This window comes from Odocoileus virginianus, chromosome 4, assembly GCF_023699985.2.
Source record: "Odocoileus virginianus isolate 20LAN1187 ecotype Illinois chromosome 4, Ovbor_1.2, whole genome shotgun sequence".
Lineage (NCBI taxonomy): Eukaryota > Metazoa > Chordata > Mammalia > Artiodactyla > Cervidae > Odocoileus > Odocoileus virginianus.
In genome coordinates, this window is record NC_069677.1 from 47,040,336 (window position 1) to 47,053,784 (window position 13,449).

A 13,449-nucleotide genomic window follows, 5' to 3' on the forward strand; every position below is an offset into this window, starting at 1 on the left:
GGAATGTCAGGGGAACTTGGCAAGGTTCCTGAGCATTGATCTGAGCCTTAAAGGGTCTTTTTCAAGGTTATTCTTGTTTGCAAAGTTTGCCTTTAAGGGACTCTGTGCTCCAGTTAAGCCCATGGGGTCGCGTAGTCACCACTCCCTCCCTGGTTAAGCACCTTGGCACAAAAGGAGGGATGGCAGTTACATGGTCCTTGACACGGTGTGTTTGCTGGGTGGTGGCCTTAAGCAGCTTCTTAAAAGAAGGTGGCACCATGAAGAAGCTAGGGACTTGTGCTTTTATTAAGGTTGTCTGAAACAGTCATCTTTGTAGAGTTAGGATTTATTAATTCCCTCATCCCTAAACACGTGGTCCCTTGTGGAGAAACCAAACAGGAAATTCCGTAGTCATCGAGAGAAAAAAGTAAAAGCAAAGGAAAAAATATAGAGACACGCAAAACTCAACTGTAGGTCAGTAAAAGCCAAGATTTCTCTCAGAGCAAGTCACACCGTATCTCCCTAATAACCTTATGGAGCAAGGTTGATTTAGACATTTCATTGCTCCTCCTAAATGAAAACCTTCCCAATATTTCTGCAGCTGGGAGCACCTTACTTTTGCCTCACACTCCAAAGCAATCCCTCCTCCTGGAGAAGCTCTGAAGTGTCACTCCGACAAAGCTACTTCATGTGAAACTTGGTTGAGCACAGGTCCTTCTTTCTAAGCCTTTCTAAAGCTACGATAGTTCTCTGCCATAGTTTGTTTTACCCTGCATGCCCGCTAAGTTGCTCCAGTGGTGTCTAATTCATTGCTACCCTGCCAGGCTCCTCTGTCCATGGATTCTCCAGGCAAGAATACTGGAGTGGATTGCCATGCCTTCCTCCAAGGGATCTTCCCGGTCCAGGGATTGAACCCACATCTCCAACATCGTCTGCATTAGCAGGTGGGGGTTCTTTACCACTAGTGCCACTTGGGAAGCCCTTGTTTCTCTATAGGGAAGCCTAAAACCTATTTTGTAAAGACTGGGTAACAAGGGGCTTTGAACTGTAGTAAGATAACAGCGTGGAAATGATTCATTTTAAAACAATGAAAATTATATTATTCTTTCATTCACCCATTCTTTTGCCAAATTTGCACTGGACATTTTCTGTGTTCAAGGAACTCTGCTAGTTACACACCATTATGGAGAAATAAATTATTCCTCCCCAGCCTGGTATAAACCCATGTCTTCAGCCCCAGCTGCTACTAAATGGAGTAAAGGAGATATTCCACAGAGGGAAACAAATGGCAGTTTCCTGTCTGATCATGGCTTGTTCTTACTTTCCCAAAGGAAGAATTAATGGGTTTCAAACAATCTCAAGGATGAAAGCAGTCCATAGCTTGAGATGGGCTCTAAGTATGAAGTTGAAAAAAATGTGAAGACCTCTTTGGGTTTTTATTATCTGATCTTTTAGGATTTCTGCTAGTCATAGTAGGAGCAATGGTGAAAGTAAAGGGGAAGTTGTATGGTTGACAATGCATAACTGAAAGTGTCCTGCTTATCCTTATTTTGAAATTACTTAACAAACAGCATTTAATTTGTTTAATTTTTGTCTGCCTTTAAGATAGTTAGAATTTGTTTGCAGCGTATTAGGACACAGTAGAAAAACAAAATAGATCCTATATACAATAGAATATTGGCAGAGTTACTTCTATGAAAACAAAGAAAAGGATGAGGTCTGCAAAATGAGTATGGAATGGATTTTTATTTGATTTTTTTCCTTTCCAAATTGATAGTCCCAAAGCATTAGCCATTAAAGACCCTCTACAGAAACTGGCGCCTCTTTATTTCTTCTCTGATCTCTCAGTCTCACTTAATTCATTTTTGTTTGCCATGTAATTTATTGTGTACAACCTTTTGAAGGGAAGAAAAGAAACTCTATAGCTTTAAAAGCACCAAAAAACCCCCATGATCTTTACTACTCAGCATCCTTATTTTTTATATTTGTCTAACACACAAATAAATGTGTTAGCTCCCAGGAAGTCATAAATTCAAGCCACTTAGTGAGGAAGATGGAATTTAATTGTATGTTCCATAGAATAATTGAAAGATAAAGGAAGGATCACAATATAGAAATTAAAACGAAACCTTATTTTGTTGAAAATTGGCACCAAACTGTGTAAATAAGTGTGTGCAAAAAAAAAAAAAAAAAAAAAACTGATGGAGGGGATGGGAACTGAATTTATCCAAAAAGCATGGTCTCTTGGAGTACAGCTTAATCAAGTTTAAGAACAAGTAACTGCTTTATCTTATCTTGCTGTGGTGCTTGAAGAATATTTTCTGAAAATTTTATCTTCCTTGTTATTTACATTCATGTGAATGAATGCCAAGTAAGCCACATTTTTCAACTTTATAGAACAGAAGAAAGTAAGAAGAACACAGGCAGGCTGGCTGTTGTTTCACATGCTTCTGGAAGTGTCCTAACAGCTTGAAAAAGACAGGGTGGCCCCATCGTGCAACTTTCTGTTGTCTCATATGGTACCTGGTCCCAAGGGGAATTTCTCTCCGCGGTCTGCTGTGAGTTCGTGCCTTTAAACCTGGAAAGCAGTAACTCTGCTCTTCTCACGTCCCTCCTTTAAAAGGTCTAAACATGGCCAGTTAGGACCTTGTAAACCATCCGGTTTCTAAGAACCCCCCTTTTGGGTGTGCAGCAGTTCCCCTTACCACTAACTTGCTGTTAAAGTTGATTGTTAATGTCCTCATTTCATGGTCTCCCTCCTCTGCAGTATGGCCTAGTACATTGAGGGTTTTATGGTAAATAGTGTATATCTGCGTAAAGGTGTCTACCTAGAAATGATTTGTGATCTGAAGTATTCTGCCTTGACATTCTTTTCAAGTCATATTGCTTTCTTCACTCATCTAATAAATATTTAATGAGGGCCCACTCTGAACTGAGCATTCTACTCTGTTCTGGGCGCACTATAAAGTCAAACGTTTCCCCGTCCTTAGGGAGCTTGCTGGGGGTGGGGGAGAGAACAACAGAGCTAATCCATCAAATTAATGAATCACTAATTCCAAACAAAGATCAATGATTATAAAGGAGAAATGCAGGGACTTCCCCGGCAGTCCAGTGGTTAAGGCACTGAACTTCCACTGCAGGGGACAAGGGTTCAATCCCTGCTTGGGGCAGCTAAGGTCAAACCTTGCATGTGCAGCCAAAAAAAAAAAAAAAAGTGCAGGGTCTGTGAGTTTTCACACTGGACATGATCTGGATTGAAGTGGGGTGGGGGTGTCAGCTGGAAAGCTTTCCCTAAGAAAGAACTCCTTAAGAAAGGGCAAAGATAGGAGAAGCCATGTTCTCCAGGCGGAGGAACCTTCACAGGGACCAGTTCCCCAGGTGGCAAGACTCTCACACATCATCTCTTATGCTTGGGGCAAAGCCTGTGTAATTTCTGCCTCAGCAGTTGAGACTCTCTCAAAGATTAGTTTTAAGTAGAGTCAAGTCATGCCTCAATGTTGTTCAAGTTTAAACCAAATCCGGTTCCCTGTAGGGTCTGTAACAGGTCATGTGACCATAGTTTCCTCTGCAGTCCTACTCAATCTTTCCTTGGAGACTGGAAATTCCAGCACTGTTTTCTCTTCTCTCCATGTCCACTAGCCAGACTTGGAGTGAAGTTTGGATTTCCTTTCAGCTCTTTGAGTTGGCAGCTTGCCCACAAAAGGCTTCTTCAAGTCAAATGCTCGAAGTAGACGAGAAGTCAAAATAAGATTGTTGTTTTCCAGTCGCTAAGTCATGTCCAACTCTTTGCCACCCCATGGACTGCAGCATGTCCCTGTCCCTCACTATCTCCTGGAGTTTGCCCAAGTTCATGTCCACTGAGTTAGTGATTCTTTCTAACCATCTCACCTCTGCCACCCTCTTCTCTTTTTGCCTTCAATCTTTCCCAGCATCAGGGTCTTTTCCAATGAGTTGGCTGTTCGCATCAGGTGACCAAATTATTGGAGCTTCAGCTTGAGTGTCAGTCTTTCCAATGAGTATTCAGGGTTGATTTCCTTTAGGATTGACTGGTTTGATCTCCTTGCTGTCTCTGGGACCTCTCAAGAGTCTTCTCCAACACCACAATTCAAAAGTATCAAGGTGGTTTGTATCTTTTGCTCAATTTAGGCACAAAAGGAAATAGAAGTCTTCCTGCCATGCTTGAAACTAGAAATAAAAGGTTGGGTGTATTCAGGCTCTTAGGGAAATTATAACATCTACATTTGTATTTGGCCTTTCAGCTTTCAAAATATTTCCCCTTGCATTGTTATGTTCTCTCCTTCCTACATTCTTATGAAATGGTTTGAAATCATCATTTATACCCTTTTCCAGGAGAAGAGAGGTTAAAACATCTGAATCACAGAGGAAGTTGTTGGCAGTGCTGAAAATGGGATCCAAGGCTTGTGAATCCAAGTCTGGTTACAAAGAATGGGGAAGCCTCATACCACCTCACTGACTTGCACCAGGCAAAGGAACCCCTGGAGGAGATGCTTGTGTTCCCTCCACCTACATCCGATGCATTAAGAGCCCATTTATAAGGAAAACAGAGCTGGACTCTGTTCTAGACCGTAAGTATGAGACTCTTCTGAGGACATAAAGCTTTTATTTCTGTCATTTTTGTGGCCACTTTCGGTAACCCATTAATAATGGTTCAGGTAATAATGTGATAGGCCAGCTATTTTTGTATGCATTTCTGAAAACAGCAACAAAAAATGCATTCCCCTCCTTCACTCTGTAACATTCTTTACATGAACTAAGTCATCTAGTTCACATTGATATGCTAATGGTACATGCTTCAGAAAGTAAGAATATACTGGGTTCTGAAACACAAAATGAATATAGGAAACTGTCAGTGACTTAGCTTTCTATATTTAATTTTGCTTTATAACAGTTCGTCAGTTAATTTCTCATGGCAAACTTTTCTATTGCTGGAGATATAAAAATCAAACTGTAAATATGAGAGATATTTAGTGAGGCCAAGACGATCTGAAATTAGAATTGCAGTTATGTCAGCTGAATAAATTTCTTTTTCACTCATACTTTTTAAAATGGTCAGATTGTTGCAGTTAGAATATATCTGTCAGTAAGCTGATGTACCAGCCAAATGCTCACACTGGCAGAAAAATCACATAGCATGAAATTATTTCATACAATGAAATAATTTCATAAGGTGAAACATTTTTACACTCCATTATTTTAATTCAAAGCTAGTAATATATTCTCTACTTCTCTTTCATTACAAGGAGAAATTGGTGGTTAATACCTCCTTCCACATATTCTCTGTAGCCCTAGATAGTGTGAGGTGCATGTTTTTGGCTCAGGATCCTGCATGTGACCTTATAGTTACAGGACAGCAGGACCGGGGCACTGACCCAGCACTCTGCTTCTAATGTAAAATGGCATGGGATAACTCTTCAACGAGACTTGCCTTAAAATATAGTGAATGTAATCAAATATCCAAAATTGCTGTTAACAGTTTTCATTGAAGATTTATGCAACAATGAATTTTTAAAGAGTCTCTTAGGTGTCATCTTAAATTTCCTTTTCATCTTGATTTTTCAGTCTTTCCTTTCTGTACCCTTTGCTTCAATAAATGACTGCCTGAGACAAGCAGCCAGACCCCTGCTTTAGCAATATTGCCTTTTTCCTTTTGCTGTGCCCTCCACCAGTAATTCTCTTTTTCTATCTCTGTAGGTCAAATTGGGAGATTAGCATTCCCATACACACACCACCATGTGTAAAAGGGACAGCTTGTGGGAACCTGCTGTAAAGCCCAGGAAGCTCAGCTCTGATGCTTTGTGATGACCTAGAGGGTGGGATGGGAGTGGGGGTCAGTAGGAGAGCGGTCCAAGTGGGAGGGAATATATGTGTATACACACACACACACACACACACACACATATAGCTGATTCGCTTCATTGTGAATTGTATTCCAATTATATTCCAATTAAAAATATACATATAAGACACAGCTCCCAATGTCACTTCTTCTCCAAAATTTATACATTTCATCTCCGAATCCACTGACCCCAGCTGGAAAGTATCTCTTTCTTCTCAGAATCCTCTTCACATTATCTCTCATTTGTGACAATTCTCATTCTCTGCTTCTCCTTTTAGGTATTGGGTACATGTGTTAATCCTGGGGATTTCAGAAACCCGTGCATGGCGGTAGACTTTGTGTCTGGGCACCTGTGGAGCCGTGGTTTTCCATCTCTCTGTGCACTGGTGCCATTTTGACTGGTGCTTTGGGAAGCTCACCTGAAGAGTCCCCGCTGCTCACACACTTCCGTCCCCCCATTGCTGCGCTGTTTGAGTGTCTGCTATGCTCCTGTCTGCTTGACTGCGTGCTGCTGAGTTCTCACTTGTTCCTGTCAACACATCATCTTGCCATAGTCACGAGATTCGCTGTTAGGTCACCCTTCTTACTTCCTGCAGGAACGTTTATACTGCTGACCATGAGTCATAGGACCCATTCTATTCATCATTCCGTGGGACAGGCATCACCACGCATGCGTGGGGCTCAACTGGGACAAAATGGACCCGTCAGAGTTGGGAGCACATCTATGAAGAGCTTTCAGCACTCCAGAAAGCCACGGCCACATCATTTAGGAATCTCCGCCTTGGCAACTTGAATCTCATAGGCGCTAAATGTGTTTTTATGGAATCAGTTGGAGAAGGGGACGACAGAGGATGAGATGGTTGGATGGCATCACTGACTCGATGGACGTGGGTTTGGATGGACTCTGGGAGTTGGTGATGGACAAGGAGGCCTGGCGTGCTGCGGTTCATGAGGTCGCAAAGAGTCAGACACAACTGAGCGACTGAATTGAACTGATGACTCTGTTTATATTTTCAACCTGTAGCCCTTTCTTGAGTAACAACACCATGGTTTTGCTACCTGCAGAATGGAGTATTTTACGTATGTATTCTTTGAAGCAAAAAGAATATTTCCCCCTTGTTAGCGTCTCTAGACCAGGAATTTAGAGAACAAGCCTGTATCTACCCAGTGACCTGCCTTCTGAAACCCTTTAGCCTGAGCTACTGAAAGACACAATTTTTACCTGTTAACTTTAGTACCTGGGCCAGTCATGGGCATTTTTGCTTTTAGGTCCGTTCCTCAACATTTACAGGATTGTTCATCTTATATCACAGGAAGGCTGCCTTGTGACATAGGTGGGCTGATCCCTGGCGGGTGCCTTTTCCTGTTCGTGGGATTCTGGCAGGGCTCAGGCAGCGGGAGGATGGAGAGCAGCTGAAAGAAGCCGGAGTCGGGGCTCTGGCAGCTCTCCGTGCTCCCGTAGGTCTGCGGTGGGCAACCCCAGCCCCCAGACTCCCATAAGAACACTTCCTCCTTCCCTCTGTTGCTGATCACCAGGCTACTTCCCCATCTCCTGAGGGTTCTGAGCTGTTGCCGTGTAACCAGTCTCTTGTATTTCATTCTGTTTTAAGTCCCCAGAATGGTTTGTTTTTCCAGTCGGACTTGACTGATAAGAGTGCCACTGAACCACCTTCTCCAGCTCTAGGGACATAAAGATGACAAATCGCAAGATTCCTCTGATTGTATAGATCGAAGGGAATAGTATTCTTCACTCTGTTGCCAAAGACTGGCTTCCATCCACATGGAAAAGTTGGCCTCAATTGCAAGTGACAAGCAGACAGTGTTAATACTGCCCTGTGACCTTAGGCACATAGTCTCTGGGTCTGCATTTCTTCATCTGTAAAATAAATGGTATAATAATATTGACCTCCTAGAGTTGTGAAGATTAAATGAATGAATACATGGAAAGTGCTTACAACACTGCTTGGCACATAGAGAGCTCTATATAAGTGTTAACTATTATTATTTAACTAAAAAGAGCTCATTATCTTTTCTTGCCTGTTAGTTTAATTCTGAAAATGGTGAAGTACAAAGCTAATTTGTTGTAGGATTTTCATGACTTTATTAGATTTGTAACTTGTCTTCCTGAATCAGCCAAAGGCAAATGGAAGCCATTAACTTCACAAAATTTAATATTTGGCCTGAGCTTTATCATTGGCAGTGCTATCAGAATTAGCCACATAAGTTTGTTACTGAATTTGGAAAACAGTTTGGAAGCATATATCTTCTATGAAATTCTCCTTTTTGAATGATTCCTTTTAGAATTCAATCCAACAAAGCCTTGTTTTCCTTATGAACCTGTCAAAGCTTTCTCTTTTTTCATCATGGTAATTATGTAAATGGCCATGAATCCTTTTTGGTTTTGGTTGCTGGAGAGCTCAGAACCAAATTTAAAGTTTACTTGTATAATTTGTGCTGTTTCCCCCCGCCTCATATTTATTTCTACTTAATTTGGCCTTGGTTTTATCATTCAATTTATTTTTTGATTGATTCCATTATATTTCACCATTTGTATTAGTGTTATGTGTTACAGCAAATTCTTTCTGGAATAAGATGTGATAAATAAATAAGATGTGTTATAAATAACACTAAATTCAATTTGTAGGGTTTTTGAAGTGTGTTTTCCATCAATTTGTTATTCTGTGTGTATGTTAGTTGCTCAGTCATGTCTACTTTTTGCGACCCATGAATGTAGCTCACCAGGCTCCTCGGTCCTTGGGATTCTCAGGCAAGAATACTGGAGAAGGTTGCCATGCCTTTCTCCAGGGGATCTTCCTGAATATGTTATTCTGCATCACTCAATTCACTGGTGGGGGGTGGAGGGGGTAGAGGAGGAATGGGTTGGGAGTATGGGATTAGTATATATAAACTATTGTATGTAGAATGGATAAACAGTAAGGTCCTACTATATAGCACAGGAAACTATATCCAATATCCTGTGATAAACCATGAAGGAAAAGAATATGAAAAAATAATGTATATATATGTATAAGTGAATCACTTTTTTGTACAGAAGGAATTAACATATTGTAAATCAATTATACTTCAATGAAATAAATTTTAATGAAGAGATTAATCTCTAGGTAAACAATTATATTTATAGGTAGCTGAACTTTTCAGCATGGCCTGTCTTGGGAAGTTGAAGTGGTTTGGTAACATGCCTCAGTCATTTTTATTTCAGAATCAATTATAATAGACTGCCAAAGTCTTACAGAGCATGAATTCTATGGTATGTTATTATTATTTGGAAAAAGCATTTTGTGGTCAAGTAAGTTTGGGAAATGCCTAGTTACAGAAAATTATGTTTCACTGCTTCAGGATTTTTTAGAGCCTGAATTAAGGTTCATTGTGATTCTCTAAGAAGGAAACAATATAAAGTATAATTTTCCCAACTTGTATAATCAAGGAACTCTCTCCACTGCAATTTTTTTTCCTTCTTAATTGAAACTCCAGTTAATATTTTGAGGAGTTAGGATTCTCTTATATAAGTTGATTTCCTATAGACTGGATTTTCCCTACATAGTTAGGCAAGTGCTACTTTTTAAGTAAGTCTAAGTCTAATTAAGAAAATAGGGCTGTTCACCATCAATGTAAGAGCATTCTTTAGAATCAGGAATCTTGAAGATTTCTTAATTCTTAAAAATTCATCTTATATAATAAAAGCAGATTGTTTGGAAGTAAATGTCTTTTTTTAGTGCTGGGGCCTCACTGTTTCTGCTTAAAATCAACTTACCTGGACAGAAATATAAAATCAATGACCATGTCACTAATGTGACATATAAACTGTTCCGTATCATGGAGCCATAATTTAGTTTTAGACAAGAGTTAGATTAAAACTGAGTAAGAATAGAGTTAAAGGGATCAAGCTGTGAATATAAGAATTTTTTAAATGACATGCTTGGGAAATAAAAGTAATCACTTTTGAGCACTTTTCCATATGTAAGTCTCAAACACAAGGCACAATTTTATTAAGATTGACAAGGCTAATCTATAATTAAAGCGGTTCGGAAAGACATTTAACCGTGATTTACTTTTTCTTAAAGCTGAACAAAATGGATGCTGTTAAGTGGAACTATCTAATAATACAGCATTCTGGCTGCCTGTCTTCGGTTCCAGAGAGTATAGTGGTGCTGGCGCCAGAATTCTAGATTCCTCTATTTATGGGGACATTTATTCCCACAGAGCCCCTCTTCCAGCACAATTTTCCTACCATAACCAGATTAAAAACAGCTCAGAAACACAATGTTTGTTTCATGCTTAACTTTTACAAAAATGCTTGCACATATATTATTTTGTTCATTTTAACAAGACAAATGAGAAAAGTGCTAGCAGAGACAATTATGCTGCATGGTTAGGAACGTAAGCCACACCTGGACTTAAATCTGATTCTACCATTCGTTCTGGACCCTTGAGCAAGTCACCTAATTGCTCCGAGCCTCCTTTTCCTCCTCGATAAAATGGGAGTAATAATAGGGTCTAATTTATGTGAAGATTAAATGAGTTAATCCAAAGTGCTTAGTGCAGAGTAAATGCTCATTGCATGCATTATATATTATATAATGTATAGATTCAAACAGAAGAAAGTGAGAGTGAAGAGAGTGACTTGTTCAAAGTTGCAAAAAAAACAAAGAACCAGGGTTTGAACTCTGACCTTGCCATTCCTAGTAGGGAAGCTGTAATGACGCTTGCCTGCTGCGCGCCTTGCTGACCCTAGCAGGGCTCTAGCTCATGACCTACCATAGCATAGTAGATAGAGTGTGTGGGGTGGTTGAAAGCACGTGAGTTTTAGAATTAGACAGATAGGAGTTCAAATCCAAGTGTTGCCACCGGTTTGCACAATTAGTGAAATCGTGATAATGATGTCCTCTTCAGGATGAGAATTCAGTGAGATGATGTATGTCAAGTGGCTCGTGCATGATAAGCTCTCAGTAGATGTTGATCATTGTTGAGAAGTGATGTGTAGTTGCGGGTGTGGTGGGGATGGGTCTCTATATTAACCTGGAGAGAATAGGAATGGCCCTAGTCCTCAACCAATGTGGTGGAAATATAAACTCCCATTTTATTCCCTCTACTTAGATATAAAGAGATAGAAAGGCTTCTCATCCCTGTTATTTTTTAACAATCTTGTTTATAAACTTTATCTGCATAATCCAAAATAAAATATTAAAGCTCCTTAATAGGCTCTTAGAAGTAACATCTTGGCAAGCTCTTCTGAACATGTTTACTACATCTTGGGTTTGTAGTTACAGTAAGTCAATAGATACTTCTAGACATAATTTAAAACTTACACTTAAATACTAGATGCTTAAAAGAACATCAGAGAATAGAATATTAAATAGTGCCCCACCAACATTTGATATTAACTACTGTCAACTGGGAATCATATAAGTATTTGGCTGCTACAAAAATGACGTCTTGAATTGCGTGAGCTTGGCAAGGAGGACAAGGAGTAGAATCAGGAAGTACTCCCCTGGGGAGGGGAGATTAACTCTACTAAGGAGGGGAATTATAAACTGAAGCTTGAAGGAGGAGCTAGGACAAAAAAAGACACTGAGAACTGTGGGTCATTATAATGTAAAGTGTGTATAGCAGTTCTTACAGTCTAAAGATTTAGAATAAATGCAGGTGTGATGGAGGAAATGTTTATATCACCCCAAAGTTCATGTGTTGAAGCCCCTAACGCCTAGTGTGAAGATATTGGAGACAAAGCCTTTAGAAGGTAATTAGGTAATGAGGGTAGAGCCTTCATGAATGGAACAGTTAGTGCCTTTTATTTTTATTTATTTATTTTTTAAATTAAAAAGAAAAATTTTTTTTTCAGTTAGTGCCTTTTAAAAGGGACCTCAGAGAGCTCTCTTGGCTTCCTTCTGCCACATGAGGAGAAAATGAGAAGAAGGCAGTCTGCCACCCTGAAGAGGGCCTTCATTAGAACCTGACCATGCTGGCACCCTGATCTTGGGCTTCCCACCTTCCAGAGCTGTGAGAAATAAATTTCTGTTGTTTATAAGACCTGCAGGCTATGGTGCTGCACTATAGCAGCCTAAACTGACTAAGATAGCAAGAGCCTAAGAATACATATAACTGTAAATTTGAGAGGTAATTCAATTTTCCCCAGGTCTATGACAATAACCGTATTTTCCTACCTCTTGCCTTTCCTCCCCACTTCCACCCTCTGGTATAAAAGTAAGGCACCCAAATTATTTCAACGTTGTGGTAGATTATATTTTCCAAAGATAAGTGCATATATATATATATATATATATATATATATATACACACACACACACACATATCTCCCATCTCACATGCTGTTATAATGTGACATTAACATGCCTCCATCAAGAGGTGGGGTATATGGTCCTTCCTCTTGAACCCATAGAATGTGGCACAGGTGGCTTTGGATGATTTCCAACAGTAGGTCATAAAAGATGGTGTGACTTCCACCTGGCTCTCTCTCTTGTAGCACTCACCCTTGGAACCATACTCAGGCCACCTGGAGAAGCGTCATGTCAATTCTCTGGCTGACGGTCCTAGTAGGGCTCCCAGCATCAACCTCCAGACAAGTGAAAGAATGAATTGTTCCATGATTCCACTTCCCTGCCTCTGAGTTTTCCAGCCAAGGCCCTGGAATTTGAGGAGGAGAACCAAGTCAGCTTTGCTGTGCCCCATTTGAATTCCTGACCTGTAGGAACCACGAGGTAACAAATGCTTATTATTGTCCTAGGAATCTGAGTTTTGGGATAATTTACTCCAGTTTTCTGGTGAAGCCCTGGGGGTGTTTCAAACACGTCTCATAAACAGTCTTCTCAGAATGCCTCACTGTTGTCACTACTGCTAGGGCACTCGTGTGATTAGAACCACATTGGACCCGTTTGGAAACTTCATATGGAGCTGGAGAATTTTGATTAGTTGAGAGAAGATGAAAAACCATTACCTAAAAGAGGAATAACATGTGCCATGATTTGGTGATTTAGGCATGTAGATATAAGTGCTTTTCTGGGTCATTTTGGATATGTAACTGGTTTCATGCTGGAGGTGGGGTAGGGGAATTCAGTTGCAGTGGGAAGCTAGTGAAGCTCCCTTTAGGGTACAAACCACGGACAACGTTACCCTTTTGCTGGTGCTCATTAGGGCAGAGGATCTCAGCCTGAGTACTCCACAATCTCTATCCTTCTAGGGACCCTCCAGGGAAACTCTAGAGAATGTGGTTTGAGGCACAAAAGGAGCCAAGAGATCCAATTTGTATTTTTAGCGAGAGGAGTCAGGATTCTACTACTACTTCCGTAGTAGACTGGTTCAGAGAGTTTAGTTCAGACTGGTTCACATTTAGAATCTCACTTAACTGGAAGAAATAGGAAACCTGAAGAAATGGTGGCTTAAACAAATGTGTTGTTATCACCTCATGTAAAAGAAATCCAGTGGGAAGCAGCACAGAACTGGTAAGCAGTCCTGTGATGTCATCCTGATGCCTCATGGTTACAAACATCAGCTCTACCTCCAGACACCACATCTGAATTTCAGGCAGGAAGAAAAAGAAGGGCAAAATATAAAAAGTGCATCAAAATAAAGAAACA